The sequence below is a fragment of the Puntigrus tetrazona genome, chromosome 22 (assembly GCF_018831695.1).
Source record: "Puntigrus tetrazona isolate hp1 chromosome 22, ASM1883169v1, whole genome shotgun sequence".
NCBI classification, from domain to species: Eukaryota; Metazoa; Chordata; class Actinopteri; order Cypriniformes; family Cyprinidae; genus Puntigrus; species Puntigrus tetrazona.
Genome location: NC_056720.1, coordinates 13,573,137 through 13,590,289, shown reverse-complemented (window position 1 = coordinate 13,590,289; position 17,153 = coordinate 13,573,137). Strand labels below are relative to the sequence as shown.

The 17,153-nt window shown below is 36.1% G+C and overlaps 1 pseudogene; it reads left to right on the top strand.

The window, feature by feature from the left end:
- Window positions 1-6,374: 6,374 nt before the first annotated feature.
- Window positions 6,375-16,559, top strand: LOC122327897 (annotated as a pseudogene).
- The last annotated feature ends 594 nt before the right edge of the window (window positions 16,560-17,153 follow it).

Below are 17,153 nucleotides of genomic sequence, written 5' to 3'. Positions count from 1 at the left end.
TCTCCTTTTGAATGATGAATGCAAATTTCTGTTGTTTAATTGTTTGTGTGTTCAAGCGCACCTTTTTTTTAAAGGCTGCCGACAAAAGGCAACAACAAAGGCTTTTCAACATAGGCTTGTTGAAAAACCTGCCTCTACCTACATTTCTGCAAAACTAAAAAAAAACTTACTTGCGCACATTGCTGCAGTTAGCAGTTGAAATGAACACTAGAAGCAGTAAAACTTCCATCCCAACAAGCACACAAGTTCATTGGACATTGACATTTTTTTACATTTTGGTCGCCACAATCGAGTGACCAAATTTCAACGTAAATTCAATGTCAATGTTAAAATGATGTATAATAATGATGTCGGTCGACGCTGATATTTAGTTGTTCCAACATTAGGGTTAGGGTTAACATTATATTAATGTCAAATACTGACGTCAATCAATTTTCATTTTGTAAGCCAAAATGATGTAACGTCTAGCCGACGTCATGTCCAATGTCAATTTCCTTCATTCTCCGTGCCTGCTGGGACACTGCTTACTCTTCACACAAAGTGAAGATTTGCATGTAAACAGTTTCAAATGAGCTTGGGTTGGTCAGCTTTGAAGCCGGCTTGGTGTGTATGGGCCTTGACACTGCATACAGCTTGTCTTAAAGGAACAGTTCACCCAAAAATAAAAATTACTCCATATTTTACTCATCCCCAAAGCCATCCTAGGTATATATGACTTTCTTCTTTCAGATGAACACAGTCAGAGTTTTTTAAAAAATTATCCTGGCTTTTGCAAGCTTGGGAATGCTGGTTGGATAGCTGCCATTATTTTGAAGCTCCATGAATTGTTTATATGTGCAAGTACCGCGATGTAAAACTAACCTATATGTCTTCGGGAGGTTATCATTTATATCACATCTCCTTTGAAGCAGATTGATGGGTTTTTGTAACCAAAATAATTCTATTTTTAAAATTATAACGTAAATAACCAATTGACTGAGCGCCAAATTTCTGCTCCTTGCTGACTTCTGACTTCTGACTTTTATGTCACAGTACTTCAAAATAAAGCTTCAAAATAAGCTTCAAAGTCATCTTCTGAAAGAAGAAAGTCATGTACACCTAAGATGACTTTGGAGCGAGTAAAATATGGGGTAATTTAATTTTTGGGTGAACTATTCCTGTGTTGTTAGTAGACCATCTGATAACCATTGGCTCTGCTTGCTTGAGACACTTTGCGAACTTGCGCTATTCTTGGTGGATTGTGATGGTTATTATGGAAATGCGCCTGTGTGTTTTAATTTGCATATTATTATTAGATCCGTCGCAGACCTTTCCACTCCCATTGGTGCTTTTATGGGATTGCGCTCTCGCTCTGTAATTTGCCCTGTTTAGTAAACCTGACCCAAAAATGCCATATTTGTATATACAGAACGAGAAAGCAATTGAGCAAAGGGCTAATCATGGATGTTTTCTTGCAGACAGCTGCGATGCTAACGATGATTCTGTCCAGGTCGAGGTCTACAGTGAAGCTCTGTGTCTCTCTATGATCATTGGGTCAAATCCAGAACCCCGGGTCCACATTAACACCAGTTAGAGGAAAAAAAACAGCAGCACGGCTTCCTGTTTTCTCCTCCAGCTTGGAACGGTGATTCCCTCATGACCCGCTGCTATGATGATCGCATACAAACACCTCAACACAGTGACACATTGAGTCGGGTGTTAGCAACCGATCAAGTAGCACTTTATTCACCTGGCTCTCCCCTCTCTCCTTGACCTCCAGTTCAGCCTTTCATCCATGCATCTATTCGTTCGCACTCAGTACCAGCTCCTCATATCCGCTGGCTGTCTTCATCTGCTATTATACTCATTGCATTAGCCTTCCCGCGCGCAGCTGCATTCGCTAGCTCATTGTGATGTTTGTATATTTAGCTGCTGCGTTCATTTCCTCTACTGTTGACTCGGGAAAACACATACAATGCACAAACAGATGCCCCCAGTTGCTCCCACCCAGCCATTTTGCCGTCTCTCTCTCTACAGGGCCATGTCTGTCCGCCTCCTCCTCCTGCCACCCTTCAGTTTTAAAAGAAGTGGGTTGAGAACGAAAGCTGGGTGAACTTCACAGCATGGAAGCCGTAAGCTTGCCATTGTTCAGCCCAAACTCCCAGACAATCAGGAGATCAAGCCTGAAATTCCCCACCAGCTCTATTATTCTTCAAAAAAAAGGTAGTATATATTATAAAAATGCAATACTGTTCCCACAGCAAAAACAAATAAAAAATAAACTAATTGTTTATTATCATAATAGTTTACATTTAGTTTCACTAAATAAAAAATGCAAGAATTATAATTACATACTATTTAATTAATTATTATTATTATTATTATTATTATTATTATTATTATTATTATTATTATGTTTTTATTAATTAATACAATTGTTGTCAAATTAAAATATACATTATTATTGTTGTTGATACTATTATTAATAATAAACAATTATTAACTATTATGATTTTTATTACTATGATTACAAACTACAAATAACCATAACAACAACAGTAATTAATATTGTTATTGCATGTTTCTATAATAATAATTATTATTGGTGATAAGAACTTAAGCATTTTATTAAAATATATTAAGTTTAAAACAAGAAGAAAATTATTATTACTTAATTATTATTTATTACTTTATAACATAACATACAGTATTATTATTATTATATTAATATTATGTTATTATATATATATATATATATATATATATATATATATATATATATATATATATAGTTTTGTTTTGCTGTTAAATATACATATAACATTATTATTAGTATTATTAATTGTTGTTACTATTATTATTAGTAGTATTATTATTAGTATTATTAATTGTTTTTACTATTATTATTATTATTATTAATTGTTGTTACTATTATTATATTATTATTATTATTATTATTATTATTATTATTTAATAAATATACTTATTTAATTGTTTGTTTGTTTGTTTTGAGATTAAAAAACTGGTTTTAAAAAATCATATAAACACCTAAGCCATGCATTTTCATCTGTAAAAAGTACAAATTTAAAAATATAGTATATGCAATAAATTATGCACAGCATTAGAAGTAATGATTGGTTTTCTGGTTGCATTCAACATTTTCATTGTGTTTATGAGATATTAACTGTAAATGTTACCTTTGTGTCCTTAGTCCTGTCAGATTCATACTGTATACTAAAGCTCTGTCTGTGCTCAGCGGCAGACCCTCCCTCTGCATTCAGGTTGGATTTCACTGAAGAAATTCCTCGAAAATCTTGGATTCTTCTCATGAGCCGTGTTGAGACGGAGAGAAGCGGCTGCTGGAGGGTGGAGGGAGAGCAGCAGCTCTTCAAAGCCTCAACATTAAATTCAGGAATCTGGGCTGGCCTACTAATGGATGTTGAAAATGAGCTTTATCAATTAAATCAGGCATCCAGACAGGACTTGATGTACGCTGACACACTCGGCCAGACATCAACACACTCACACCGTGTGTCACGTTTGACTCATGCTGTGCTTCACATCAGCTCTTCTCTCTCTCACAACACCTTAGATTTGTTCTTGCGTCTCTTCCTGCTACACTACTACAATATTGTAAGTCCAGGGTGACATTGAACCCGTGGAGGTCACCTGAGGTCAGTGGTCACGTCAGGTTCAAGTTTCTCTCTGACTGTGCAAACTGGGTTCAGCACAAATTTTGTGGCACAAAATGGTCCTTTGTGTTTTTGTTTCCACTTAAAATAAAAAAATAATATAAATGTAATAGCTTGTTAAAACTTTTATTGTATGAAAGCTAAATAACAATAATGTATTTCATGTACTTTTGTACTTTTACATACATGATTATTATCACCATCATCATCATTATTATTGAATAACATTTTGTTATTATTTCATTTTTTTCCTAACATTTGCTAAAACGTTAGTAAAAAAGTATTGTTTAATATATATAACATATTTTCTAATATTATTATTAGTATTATATTATTTAAAAATATGTAATTATTATAAATGTTGTTGGTATTAATGTTAATGATACTTAAATAATATTTTGATCTTGATTATTATTAAATCAAATTATAACATTATTTTCTAATTATTATTATTATTATTATTATTATTATTATTATTATTTCATTAAATAATTATAATAATTAATAGTTATAACTTCTAATAATTATAATAATGTATTACTTAAGCAATAAATAATGTTCCCACTACAAATAAGATTATAAAGTTATTATATATATGAACTGAACTACCTGTTATTTTTAATTATATATATTTATAAGTATTATTATTATTATTATGTTTAATAAAAGTAACATAATAGTATCAGTATTAGAAGTAGTAATAAAATGAAGAAGAAGAAGAAGAAGAAGAAGAAGAAATTAATAAATGATCATTAATATAATTAAATTTTACAAAACAATTGTTATTGTTATGCAAAAATTTGCATTTATACATATGTTGTATTTATATACTTGTTGTTGGTGTTGTTTTTAATGTTATTTACATAATTTTATTACTGTTGTCATTGTTATTATTATCATTATTATTACTAATAATCTCTTGGCCTCTCTCTAGTCTGTTCACTGTGTTTTCGTCAAAGTGCTCTGTGATCTAAAGTGCAGGTGATCAGCAGCTCCTCATGGTTCACAATAACGTGTGTCATGTCAATCACTTGCTGCATGCGAATAGAAAAGGTCAGCAGGTTTATAAATAGCCCCTAGAGACTCCCAAATGCCCATGTCACTTCCTGCTGCTGCAGCAGAGCGGGCTGCAGTGTCCCGTGACCTCTGACCTCTAGCGTTCCCTGAAAGCAGAAGAGAGCTGGCAAACAGAGATTTCACATCTCACTTAAACCTTGGTTCTCCAGACATCAGCTCAAACACGGCCAGGCTCTCTGGAAATGACCTCAGCCCCATGATGTCACTCCCAGACTGGAAACTCCAAAACATACAGCCTTGTAAACTCAGATGCTGATTGGCTGTGGTGTTTTAGATTTTAGTTTCTCTACTGAACAAAGTTAATATCAAAAAAGACGTATATGGTAAACACATCAAACGAATGTTTTCCATAATTCTCATAAAGCTTCTCGAAAATGTGTATGAGTCATATTTCATGAGTATGAGTCATAATCTACATCTGTATTAATCGTTTAATATAAACTTGAAGAATATAAATGAAGCTTTATAACATACATAAGCTTTATAACAATAAGTAATGATAATATGAATTAATTTATAATATCCTGTCAGGTATATAATAACACAAAACCAAAAATAGGTAATAATAAAAAAAAAATATAATATATATATATATATATATATATATATATATATATATATATATATATATATATATATATATATATATATATTTTTTTTTTAATATGTTTATTTATTTATTTTTATTTATAACAATTTAACATTTTATTAAAATATTAAAATGTATATATATATATATATATATATATATATATATATATATGTATATGTATATGTATATGTATATATATGTATATATACCTTTTAAAACAAAATACTTTTAACATTTTATTATTACATATTTTAGATTTGGTTTTGTGTTATTATATATCTGACAAGAATATAAGTAATTATAGTCTTGAAAATGTGAAATAATCTTAATGCTCCTGAAATCAATTTTGTTTATGCATTTATGCATTCATTCATTGTTTTTGGCAGATTTCATAAGATTCCACATTAATATGGTATATTCTTAATCACGTGGCTTCCCAGGTCAATAAGCACTTGCTATAACCTCCAGTGAACAAGACACAACAGGTGGTTGTGAGAAAACTCTTGCCTTTCTCTCAATAAAAGTCACACTTTAAGAAAGTCAGGTCACGTAAGAAACCCCCCCAATCCGTGCAGAATCACTCTAATCATTTGCCTTTTATGGAAACATCGGTCCAGCCTAGAGGGCACAGCGAGCCAATCAGATCGCAAGGGGCGGGACTTGTTTTTTAAGGCAGAAGACAGAGCGGAGCTCAGCAGCGCGCGACATTAAAGCACCTGAGAAACACGCTGCGAGAGCGCAAGGGAAGTTGCTTTGCAGCACAGGAATGAAAATGCATGGGCTATTTTTTTAAAATCAGCACACTGGACGTATTACACTTGGATATTTAAAGCTGATATTTCAATCTGAAGACGGGAGTTTTTGTGTTCTTCTGTTCAAGTGTATCATTAACATGCAGTTTTTAACGCTTTTGAACACTTTATTTCCACACTGGAGATCTGGGATACGCCGTTAAATGTCAAAAGGACCAGCTGGCGCGGTGTTCAAAGTGACTCAGCCCCTCTGGAATAAACTTTCCTGCAGTGTGTGTGACAGAGAGAGAGAGAGAGAGAGTGTGCGTGTTTGACAGCGAGAGAGACAGTTGGATGTGCTCGCATGATGAGCTCGCGGCTGCTGCTGCTGGTGCTCGCGGCGCTCGCGGCGTGCCTGCGGTCCGGTCGCGCGCAGGTAAGCCTCACCTGACTGACGTCACGCTCGTTTTGAGTTTATTTCACGTGTCTCGTCTGACAATAGATGCATTCAAGGGCGCACTTTTAACTGTCTTGATTTAGAGGATGAAATTCGAGAGAACTGTAACAAATCTCCTCATAAGCATGCCTGACTGCGCGCAGGAGAAAAGAGAAACCGTACTTGATTTGATGCTTAATCTATCTGTATTTGTTTATGTCTGCAATTCCACACTCAAACAAAGACACTGCAGGGTTGCCAGCATTAATGTGCATTGGATGGATTCCCAGATGCACCGCTGCCAAAAACACATCACTCAGTCCAAGAGCATCACTGTCACTGCTTAAACCCCAATTATGGTGTGCATTTAACACTAGAGTACGTCTTTAGCCGTATTATAATTGTGCTGCCGGTTGCTATAGAAGAAGGTCCTCTGGAGGGTTCCACAGTCACAGTCAAACTTGAAATTGGGGTTTCATTTATCTGAATGAATCAAATATAATAACTAATGCACACATGCGCACACATAGACAAAATCTATTCGTATTTTAAGTAGTTTATATTTGAGTAGTATATTTTGGAACTGCATTCCAAACTGTAAATATTTTAATTGTTTAAAAAATATTTTTCGAAAATGCAAAAATTCTAAGTCACAGTGCTCATATGTATTGTAAAAAGAAAATAACTGTATACGTTTTAAAAAAAAAAATTGCATGTGCGTTTTTCTAAAACTTATGTATGTATATATATATATATATATATATATATATATATATATATATATAATTTTTAAAAGTTATTTATATATATATATATATATATATATATATATATATATATATATATATATATATATATATACACACACATCTAAAAGTCATGACATAAGTCAAGACAAAAGTCATTAATTGAATATTAAATGCCTTTTTAGTCCAAAAGTAATTGTAAATCAACACCTAGTTAGAACAAATTTGTATTTGATATGTTGATCAATTTTTAAGATTATCGGCATCAACTTCCATACTGTATATCAATTATTAATATCATTTTTGCACTAATATGATACTGTCAGCCATCCCGCTGTTTAAATATATCAGTATCTGCCAAAACAGCAGAATCATTCATTCATCTTGATTTGGGTCGCAGATATTCTCACGTATGCGTCTGACCTTTGTGGAAAGGTCTTTATGACAAACACATCAATTGAGTTCACACACACACACACACACACTGTAAGGCCTAAATCCCCTTGTGATGTTTCTATAATCCGTCTCCTGAATTTCACCATTGCATCACCACCAAACCTACTAAAAACTTTATGTCGGGCCTACCTTTTAAAACCCAGCGCTTCGATTCGGACCGTTTTGAGGGAGTTTAAAAGGTCACAGCTAATGTTTTTTTTTTCTCTCCTCCAGCTGATGCATCATAAGTCTTGCGTTTAAGTTATATAGAGAGGGAATAATCTAGGCGGCACGTTAAAGACGTGCGGATGGAATCGCATAAGATGATTTGGCTTTGGGTCTCTCGGGGCATACGTATGTGTGTGTGTGTGTGTGTGTGTGTGTGTGTGACACAGCCTGAGGGCTTAAAAAAAAAAAATCGAAATTGCTTTTGCAGACATGACTCAGGAATCGAGCGAATGAAAGCCGAGAGGAGCCAAACAAATGTGCATCGAATTAATGACTCAGTTTTGGAAAATGGAAGACGGATCGACCTTATTGTGCTTGTGCTTATCCGTTCATATAATATTTAATCTCCCTCTATGTAAGCATGATTATTTTTTTTTAAACAAATCCTTCTTTTTAGGCATCTGTTTAGACGGACTCTGTGTCTGTACGTGCAGGTGTGGATACGGTATTTCTTTATGTCTGAGTTCAGTTATGGCAGGCTGCCATGCGGCCGCCCTCTAATGTTTCAAGTGTGTGCGTATGGCAATCCGGGTCCATAATTATACCCCATTCCTCCTCAACTTTTCCCCTGGATGAACTATTGGCATTCTTGCCCATAATTTATTACAGCATGTGGCAAACGGGAGTGATATCATCCTAATGGGATCAGTATACTGTATGTGTGACTGTACAAACACATGAAGTACTGCTTTAGTGCATGCGTGTTTCACACCGATGTGCAGCTCTTCGCACCCGAGGATCCATCATTGATTTTTACGCAAGCTGATGAACGCTGGTCTTCCACTGTCCAAATCTGTGCATCTGGCTATAAATGTAGCATTGCTATTTTTTTTTCCGTTTAGTATTTTTAGTTTCGTTGCCTAGAAGTGTTTCCCAGCGAGTCTTATTTTGTTGCTCTATACCACTTCATTACTTCATTTACAGTTTTTTTTTAACTCTTCAGATGAAACAGGTTTTTGCTACTATATGCAAATTCAGAACGCCGCGAGGCGGAAACACAGTTCAGCGTAGCTACAAGAGTTCACGTTTCAGCCCGAGTGAATGAGAAATTGCACACAAAAAGTATTTTGAGAATGTATTTTTAGAGACGATCGAAATGTGTGAGTGAGGAATTAATCTTACAAACAAATAAAAATAGCTACGAATTGTTGTGAGACTATATTGTCGCATTCGCATACTTAACGTGGGCGGTTTTATTGCATTAATGTTCTCTGAATGAGTTTGCTTCGATTAAAAAAATGGTCGCAATTAGGGGTGGACGATAAGACCAAAATTTCATATCATTAAAGGAGTAATTTTATTTCACGGTAATATTTCACAGTATATATAATAATATAGTTATTTTTGCTTTAAGTAATGTCCTTAATATCAGTATCACCAGAGTCAACCAATACATCAAACTGATTTAAAAGGCGTTGTTTTTCCTGACACATTCTTTTAAATGATTTTGAATAATCTGTGACTTTTGTCTCAAAAATTCCTGACTGTAGAAATTTCTGTAAGAAATGATAAATCGTAACACATTAATAGAACCCTGCGTGGTGGTTTGATTTTCTTTTCTTTTCTTTTTCTTTTTTTTTGATTGGTTTGTTGCTTAAGGTAATATGTTTTATTTATATATTTGTTTTCCCACTGCGTGCCTGCCACATGACACTGACCACATCACACACACACACACACACACACACACACAGAGTGACCTGATTATGAGTAATGCAGCTTAATAAAGGACAGAGATAAAAAATAAATGCAAAGTACGAATGGAACTGTCCACACATGCTCTCTGTAAAACGTTTCTCATGTATTCTGGTTAGACGTGTATTTTATTGAAATTACAGGAACCGGTTTTTCACCCAGAAAGGTGTGTGTTTGTTTAAGACATGTTTAACAAACTCTTTCTTTCTCTTTCGTTTTTTTTTTTTTTTTTAAATCAGGGGGACCCTTTCCCTCCATCTCTGGTGGATTTAGTGATGAACAGTCCTATCTCCTCCGTAGATGATCTGAAGAGACTTCTGGATGTAGAATCCGTAGGTAAATCTGATCCCGTGCTTTGAAATGCACTGAATACAAGATAGGGCATAGTTTTTTAATGACCACCTTGCTCTCTGCGTATATTATAAAACCCGTATCAGCGCTAGTATCAGCGTCTCGTCATTTGTGGAATGTGTGTGTTTTCTGGGGTGTGTTGAGTGGGAAGGTGAGGCAGGAAAGAGTGAGGGGTCTGGAATGCTGTGTGTGTGTTGCGTGTGTGTGTGCGTGCATGTGGATAATGGTAATATTTACATGAATGGGCTGTGTATAGCTCTTCAAGGGCACAATAGCGGTGACCTTGAGCCCAGTCCAACTCAAAGTTTACAGAGGGGACACAAACACAAGGCTATGCTATTGTTCCCTATACCGGTGTGTTTGTGTGTGTGTGTGCATATTAGCTAGATGCAACAATGTTACGACCCTTACTACTAGAGCTAATATACCAGACGAACGTCACTTATGGATATACAGTAGATTGACAGGGCTTGATCAGATTTATGACAAGGTGTCGGGACAGTGGAGTCAAGAGGATTCAAACGGCAATCCCAGACACAGCAGGTCTTAAGGATGAGACAAACAGAGACATATACAAATACACAGTCTAGGAAGAGTTGCACAACTTAAATGTGCATTACGATAGCGAGTCGTATGTGCAGGTTCACTTTGAAAGAGGAACCAGTTGATTATTTTGAAGGTTATTCAAGAAGGATATTCAAGATACTTTCTAATAAATTTAAGAGATGTATGTTCTGCATTGCCTTTTCGAATTATGTCCGATAAGCAACAAAGCAGACCGTGATTGGTCAGGTCAGTCAAACAACTCGTAAAGAGAATGCTTTGACTGTTCGTTTATGATAATGATTCGAAAATTATTATAAGTGCTCACGCAGTTTTGTCGCCTGTCGCTTTAAATGCTTAAAATGCGGATTCTGATTGTCTGTCAATATTTATTTTATGTAGGCGTATATTATTTTAAAGCGATTCCAACAAAATCGTTCATCTGTGTTGAGGCCCATTTACACCAAAAATTACATCCATAACGGTAACTACTTTTATCGTTGCAGTGTTTTTATCATTCTGAAAGCTATTGGAGTGAAATAGTTTTTCTATGTTGTTATGGTTAGTTTTGGTGTTGTTTTCCCTTTGGGGCCATTCACACGCAAAATATAAGTGCACTCTTTGGATGGATTCTGATTGGCTGTCGAGATTTGCATCACTCATCAGCTGCAACAAATTGTTCTGCAATTATGTTCGGCAACAAATTGTTCTGGTTTGAATTATGTGAACTTTTATATTCTCATATATTATGTTTAATAATGATATATGATTGGGGGGGTGGGTGACAATGTTGTCTAAAATATTCCCTGTTCACCCGTAAAAAGGACTAATGTCACTTTATACAAAAACACAGCGCAAATAGGTATTGCATATTGTATATATCACCGTTTTTCGCAAATACCAGCCTAGGTGACAAAAACTAGAGCAAAAGTAACACATAACAAAACATAACTTCTGTAAGAAATGCAATTAGTTGTACTTTTAATGGAGTGACTGATACTGTAATGCATTACTTTTAAAAGTAGCTTTCCCTGACACTAGTTACCATTATAGATATCTTACTTGGAATTTTCAAAAGGTCACAAATCTAAAGTCAGTTTCACGATCTCTAACTAATCTAAATTGGTGAACGATCTTTCATATTACTAATTCCTCCTTTATTTTGTCTTTCGTTTTTAGAGGAAGACGATGAGAAGCCCGAGAATGAGATGCACTCTAACGGAACACACAGACGTCTTCCCAGAAGCCTTAGTGAGTCTGCTAGCATCCCCTCCCTTCCTCTCTTTGTCCCGCTGTCTCTTTTCCACACTCCCGTCTCTTCATCTTTGTCCTCCAGCAGAATTTCAATGTATTTCCAGTCTGTGGAGATTATTTTGAGACATTGTGGCATCTCCATTCCACAATGGTGTTGTGGCTTTGTTGTGTGTTTGTGTAAGTGTGTGAGATGTGCGTATATGGGCCTGGAGTCTGCTGTTGTGTCTCTGTGATTGATTCTGTCTCGTCCTGTCTCGCCACATGTCCTTAGGTCACCCTCGAACACGCACACAAGTTTCAAAGCTCAATTTAACCACCCACGCTTCTTTCTGCACATGTGCTCGAAGCCTTGCTTTTTTTTCCCTCTCTTTCTCTGAGTGCTCCCTTTCAATCAAGTGCACCACAGATCTGTAAACTCTACAACCAACACGCACAGTGCTGAGAGGGTGAATTATAGGCGTATTCTAACTTCTGTCCAGTTTGGCTTCTTCTTTGTGGCGTCGATAAATAAACATTAAATACACTCAATCAAGCGTTATTTCCGATTCTCTCACAGATGTTCAGGTGGCCCAGCAGGCAATGTGTAAGGTGAGAACAGAAGTTATGGAAGTGACCCGCTCGATGTTGGACAAACGGAATGCTAACTTCTTGTTATGGCCTCCGTGTGTGGAAGTGCAGCGCTGTTCGGGCTGCTGCAACACACACATATTACAATGTGTGCCGGTCAGCACGGAAACCACGACATTTACAGGTATTTTTGGCGAAATTGCTATGACTTTGTAGTTGGTTTTAGACAACAAGATAAGCAGCATGCTCATTTCTCTTGACTCTCAAGTATCATTACACAAGTCATTTACTAAAGTATCATTTCCAGAATGCACTGCATGCAGAGCTCTTTGAAAAACACATCTGTGAGATTTAATTAAGACATTTCTGATGAAATCTGAAAGCTATCTGACCCTCCATAGACACACCCAGAAACATTGCAAGGACATTGATCAGTGACTTCAATATTGCAAAGTTTCAAGAATACTTTTTGTCTGCAAAAAAAACCCCCAAAATAACAATTTATTCAATAATTCTTCTCCCAGAGTTAACGTCTTATGCAATTACTGAGAGTACTCTGCGCACGAAAGTGCGCTTTTTCAGATCACAATCCATTAACGTTTAGTCACGTTACTGTCTATGTAGGCTCAGAAAGAAATTTTAATCAGAAATATCATAAGGGGTGAGTAATTAATGACAGAATTTTCTTTTTTGGGTGAACTAACCTTTTAACATAGCAACATTCTGACATAGTTCAGGACAAATTGATTATTTTACCCTATATTTATATATTTATATGTTGAAGAAAAATAAAATACATATCACATTGTTAGCATAGCAACATGCTACCATATGGTAATATTTACATGAATGGGCTGTGTTAACGGAAATGAAATGAAAAAAATTAAAAAAAGAGATGGAGCATTTCCAGTAAAATAGCAACATTCTGACATAGTTCAGTACAAATTGATTAATTTACCCTATATTTATATATTTATATTTTGAAGAAAAAAAATACATATCACATTGTTAGCATAGCAACATGCTAACATATGGTAATATTTACATAAATGGGCTGTGTTAACGGAAATGAAAGAGATGGAGCATTTCCAGTAAATTACAGAAACATTCCAGAAATTTAAAGGGATTATTAAATATTTGGGAAGTTTTTGAAAATTCCACCCCTCTGCAACCCTATGCACCAATGAACTATTTTACCCAACATTTAAGTGTACTGTGAATTTTTTATGCTAAAACGTATGTCACATTTTTAGCTTAGTAAGACAATGAGAACTGATCAGAAATTAAGTGGTGTTTGTCATTGTAAATATCACGATTTTAATATCTTTTTTTTTTTTGTCTAGATGACAAAAATCCAGTTCATCAACAGACTACCAGTCTACGAGAAGGTCGTAATACCCGTGGAGGACCATGTGACTTGTAGCTGTCAATCACGTGTTTCTGTACAATCCCCACGTCTCCATGCCACACCCCTTCCTCTGCCCAGACCCCCACCTAAAGTAACATTACCAAAGACACAATCGAAAGAGGAGCTACACCGCAATGATGAACTTAAACATAATCAAAGGCTTCATTTGGAGGATAGAGAGAGTCAGGAACTACAATGGCAGTCGAAATACACAGTCACTCACACACAAGGGTACCGACAAAGCCCATACCAACATACGCTTACACACACACCAGTTTATACAAACAGAGGAGATGCTCCCACCAGACAAACCACATTAGGAGACCGCATATGATGTGTGACACAACACAAACGGAGGAGGTTGAGCCTATGAAAACCGAACACAGTGGTGACGGCATGGCGAAAAAGACGCATTACGACAACCATCCACAAGAGGATCAACAGACGAAACCGTATCAAACAACGGCACAGCAACCAAAAAACAATCTTTCCCACAGTTCCACCCAATCAGAGCACAGCGTGCCGCACGGCAGCCGGTTAGATGGTCTTAGTCGCACTTACAGCCACGTTGAGGTCATTGGCCAATCCAGTGGCTTATCAGAAGTTAATCATCAGTCTGACCAAACAGAAGTTAAAAAACATCATCACCACCACCACCACCACCAATCAGAAGAAAGCAACCAAAATAAGCAGGAAAAGGAACAGCAGCGAGAGGAAACACATCATTATCTTCGTCACCAACACCACCGACACCATCAGCTTCAACAACATACAACGCAAGCAGTTAGCCAACAACAGGCTAACACACAAAGAACAGGTCAGTGTATAGAATGTCTACTGAGTCGTGTGTGTGTTCACATTGTATTGTAATTAGTAGCTTATGCTTCCTGTTATTCTTTCCATTCTTTAAAGTCAGAGGTAGCTTATAAAATCAAGGGTCAACAGATCATGTAACGCTAATCTTGTGATGGCTGTCTTGAGATTAATTCTTTCAGCGTTCATCCAACCGTGCTTCTAACCACCGTCTTCTGTTTTATTCATTATCCCATAGTGACAAAAGCCCCTCCCACCAGTCCCTCCGCCCCACAGACTCGGCCCCCTCTCCAGCCCCCTCGAAAGCGCAGACGGAAACCTAGGAGGAGGATGAGCAAGGCCTCCATGAGAGCGATGATAATGTAATTTTATTTTTGTAGTTGGATAATCGAAAGTGTACGGCTCAATGGTGTGACAAAAAGACACAAACGCCTCAATGAATCGCATTTTAAAGTGATAGTACACCCAAAAATAACCTTGAGTTGTTAAACCTGTATTAAGTTCTTTAAGCCGTTGAACACGTTATTAAAGAAGTTATTTTAAAAAATGTTGGTATAACAGTCAATGGCTACAGTCAACTGTTTAATAGTGGCAAAACAGGAAAGGTTGTAAAATGTGATGTGGCATGTTTCACCAAAAACATAGTGCTATTTACCTTAAATCCTTGAAATTTGTTCATTTGAAAAATATATTTAAATAAAATGATCAATAATGATAAGATAAAGTTTTAGGGGAATATATATATTTTTTTCCTTTACACCACATGAAAGTAATTCATTTAAATTGTAAATGTTTTTCAAAGTGATATGAAACTAACAATAAGTTATTTCTGTGTAATTAGTGGCATGATACAGAACAGCAGAAATAATGGCAGACACCCATTAGCATTGTTGGGTAAACAATGCTAGAGAATGCTAAGGTTAATAGTGTCTTCCATATGTAGACATCACTGATTGAGCCCATTTAAACAGAATGCAGTTGTTTGATACCGTTAGCGGTAAAGAAATGACACACTGTGACTTTAACAAAGCAATTCAATTTTCGAGTGAAATCTAATCAAATATCTAACCAGATTTGGACCTCCATCTTCTAACAGGGTAATGTCCTGAAGAAGACCAAGACTCTGAACTGCTGCCAAAGTCCCAGGAGCAACCGCAAAGCTGGGAGTCAGGGTGGAGGCACACACAGGATATAGCAGAGACACACTGGAAATCTTTTCATAATAACTGGAAATGTCTTTGATCTTTGCCAAATAAGCTCCCGTGAACTACATCTCCCATCAGCCATTGCAGTCTGCACTACGGGAGCTGGTTGTACTCAGGATATCCTGTGAGAAAGGACTTAAAAGGGATTCCATACGGACACAAACACAGCCTGCCAAATAGTGAGACTGTATTTAAAACAACACAATAGCAGTCTGCCAAATACACTTCACACTTCGGTCAGCACAACAACTGCCAAATGTGGTGCAATATTGACTTGAACTACTGGTTGGCCAAGATTCTGGCTGTAATCAGTGATTAACTACTTGGGGAAAGTCAAATTAGCCTTCAAATGCCAATAAATGATGTAGACCCACTGCGAGTCGGGCTGAAAAATAACCGTGGGCTATTTATCCACTGGAGGAACTACTGGAATAGTAAATGGAAGAAGTTAAAACTGGAATATGTAACTGGAAAGTTGTGAGGACTTGTAAGATTGGATTCTCAAAGAACGAAGCAACTGGAGATATGAAGCTCAGGACTTCCAGAAAAGTATCAAATACAAATAACTATTACAATTTCATCTCAAAATGTTTAATCTGTACATTTTCCAAGCTACTTAAACACTCCAAGTTTGTAAGTTTATAATAGCGAAATATCAGCTGGCTAGATATGAAATCGAGGAGTAAAAGCACTTACAAAGCAGTCTTATGGACATTTACCATGGTGATATGATGGTATTCATTGAAGTACTTTGGAGTACCATGTATATACCATGGTATATGAATATGGTTATCCGTCTGATACCATGGTACCATACAGTACTTTTTTTGTAAGGATCTCTCAGTATCATCCACATTATTTAATTGGTGCAAAAACACTGGAATGACATACACTGGAGATTATCAACTATGAAGTGCTGAAAGCACTTAATGTTCGCATGTTGGTAGATGCACGGTCGAATAGTACAAAATTCAATATTTAAATAACATAAAGAAGATTGTGTTTAGCCGTAATGAGGTTACCGTGAAATACTCCCATCCTGTAGGGGGGGCGGTATGGAGTGCTCTGGCATTCTTTGCCTGCTGTTCCCAAACATCTGTCTGCGCATTCAGCTGCTTATGGAATCTTGTAAAGCTATAAATAACTGTTTGTAAATGATGCATTTCTTTTCTGGCTTTTTACGTAACTTATTTAAAAAAGGTAGATGCACTATCCATCTGCTTCCAAGAGTAATTAATTGTTATTTGTTTTGATGGAAATTATTGTTAATGTTATAATGCTATTTTAATATAAATATAAAAAAAGTGTTACATTTTATGATTGTGTGATGTTTTTTCCCAGTCGAATCCAATAATAATTTTACTCATCCTCTCAGCTGGGAGCACATTCATTCGAAGACGA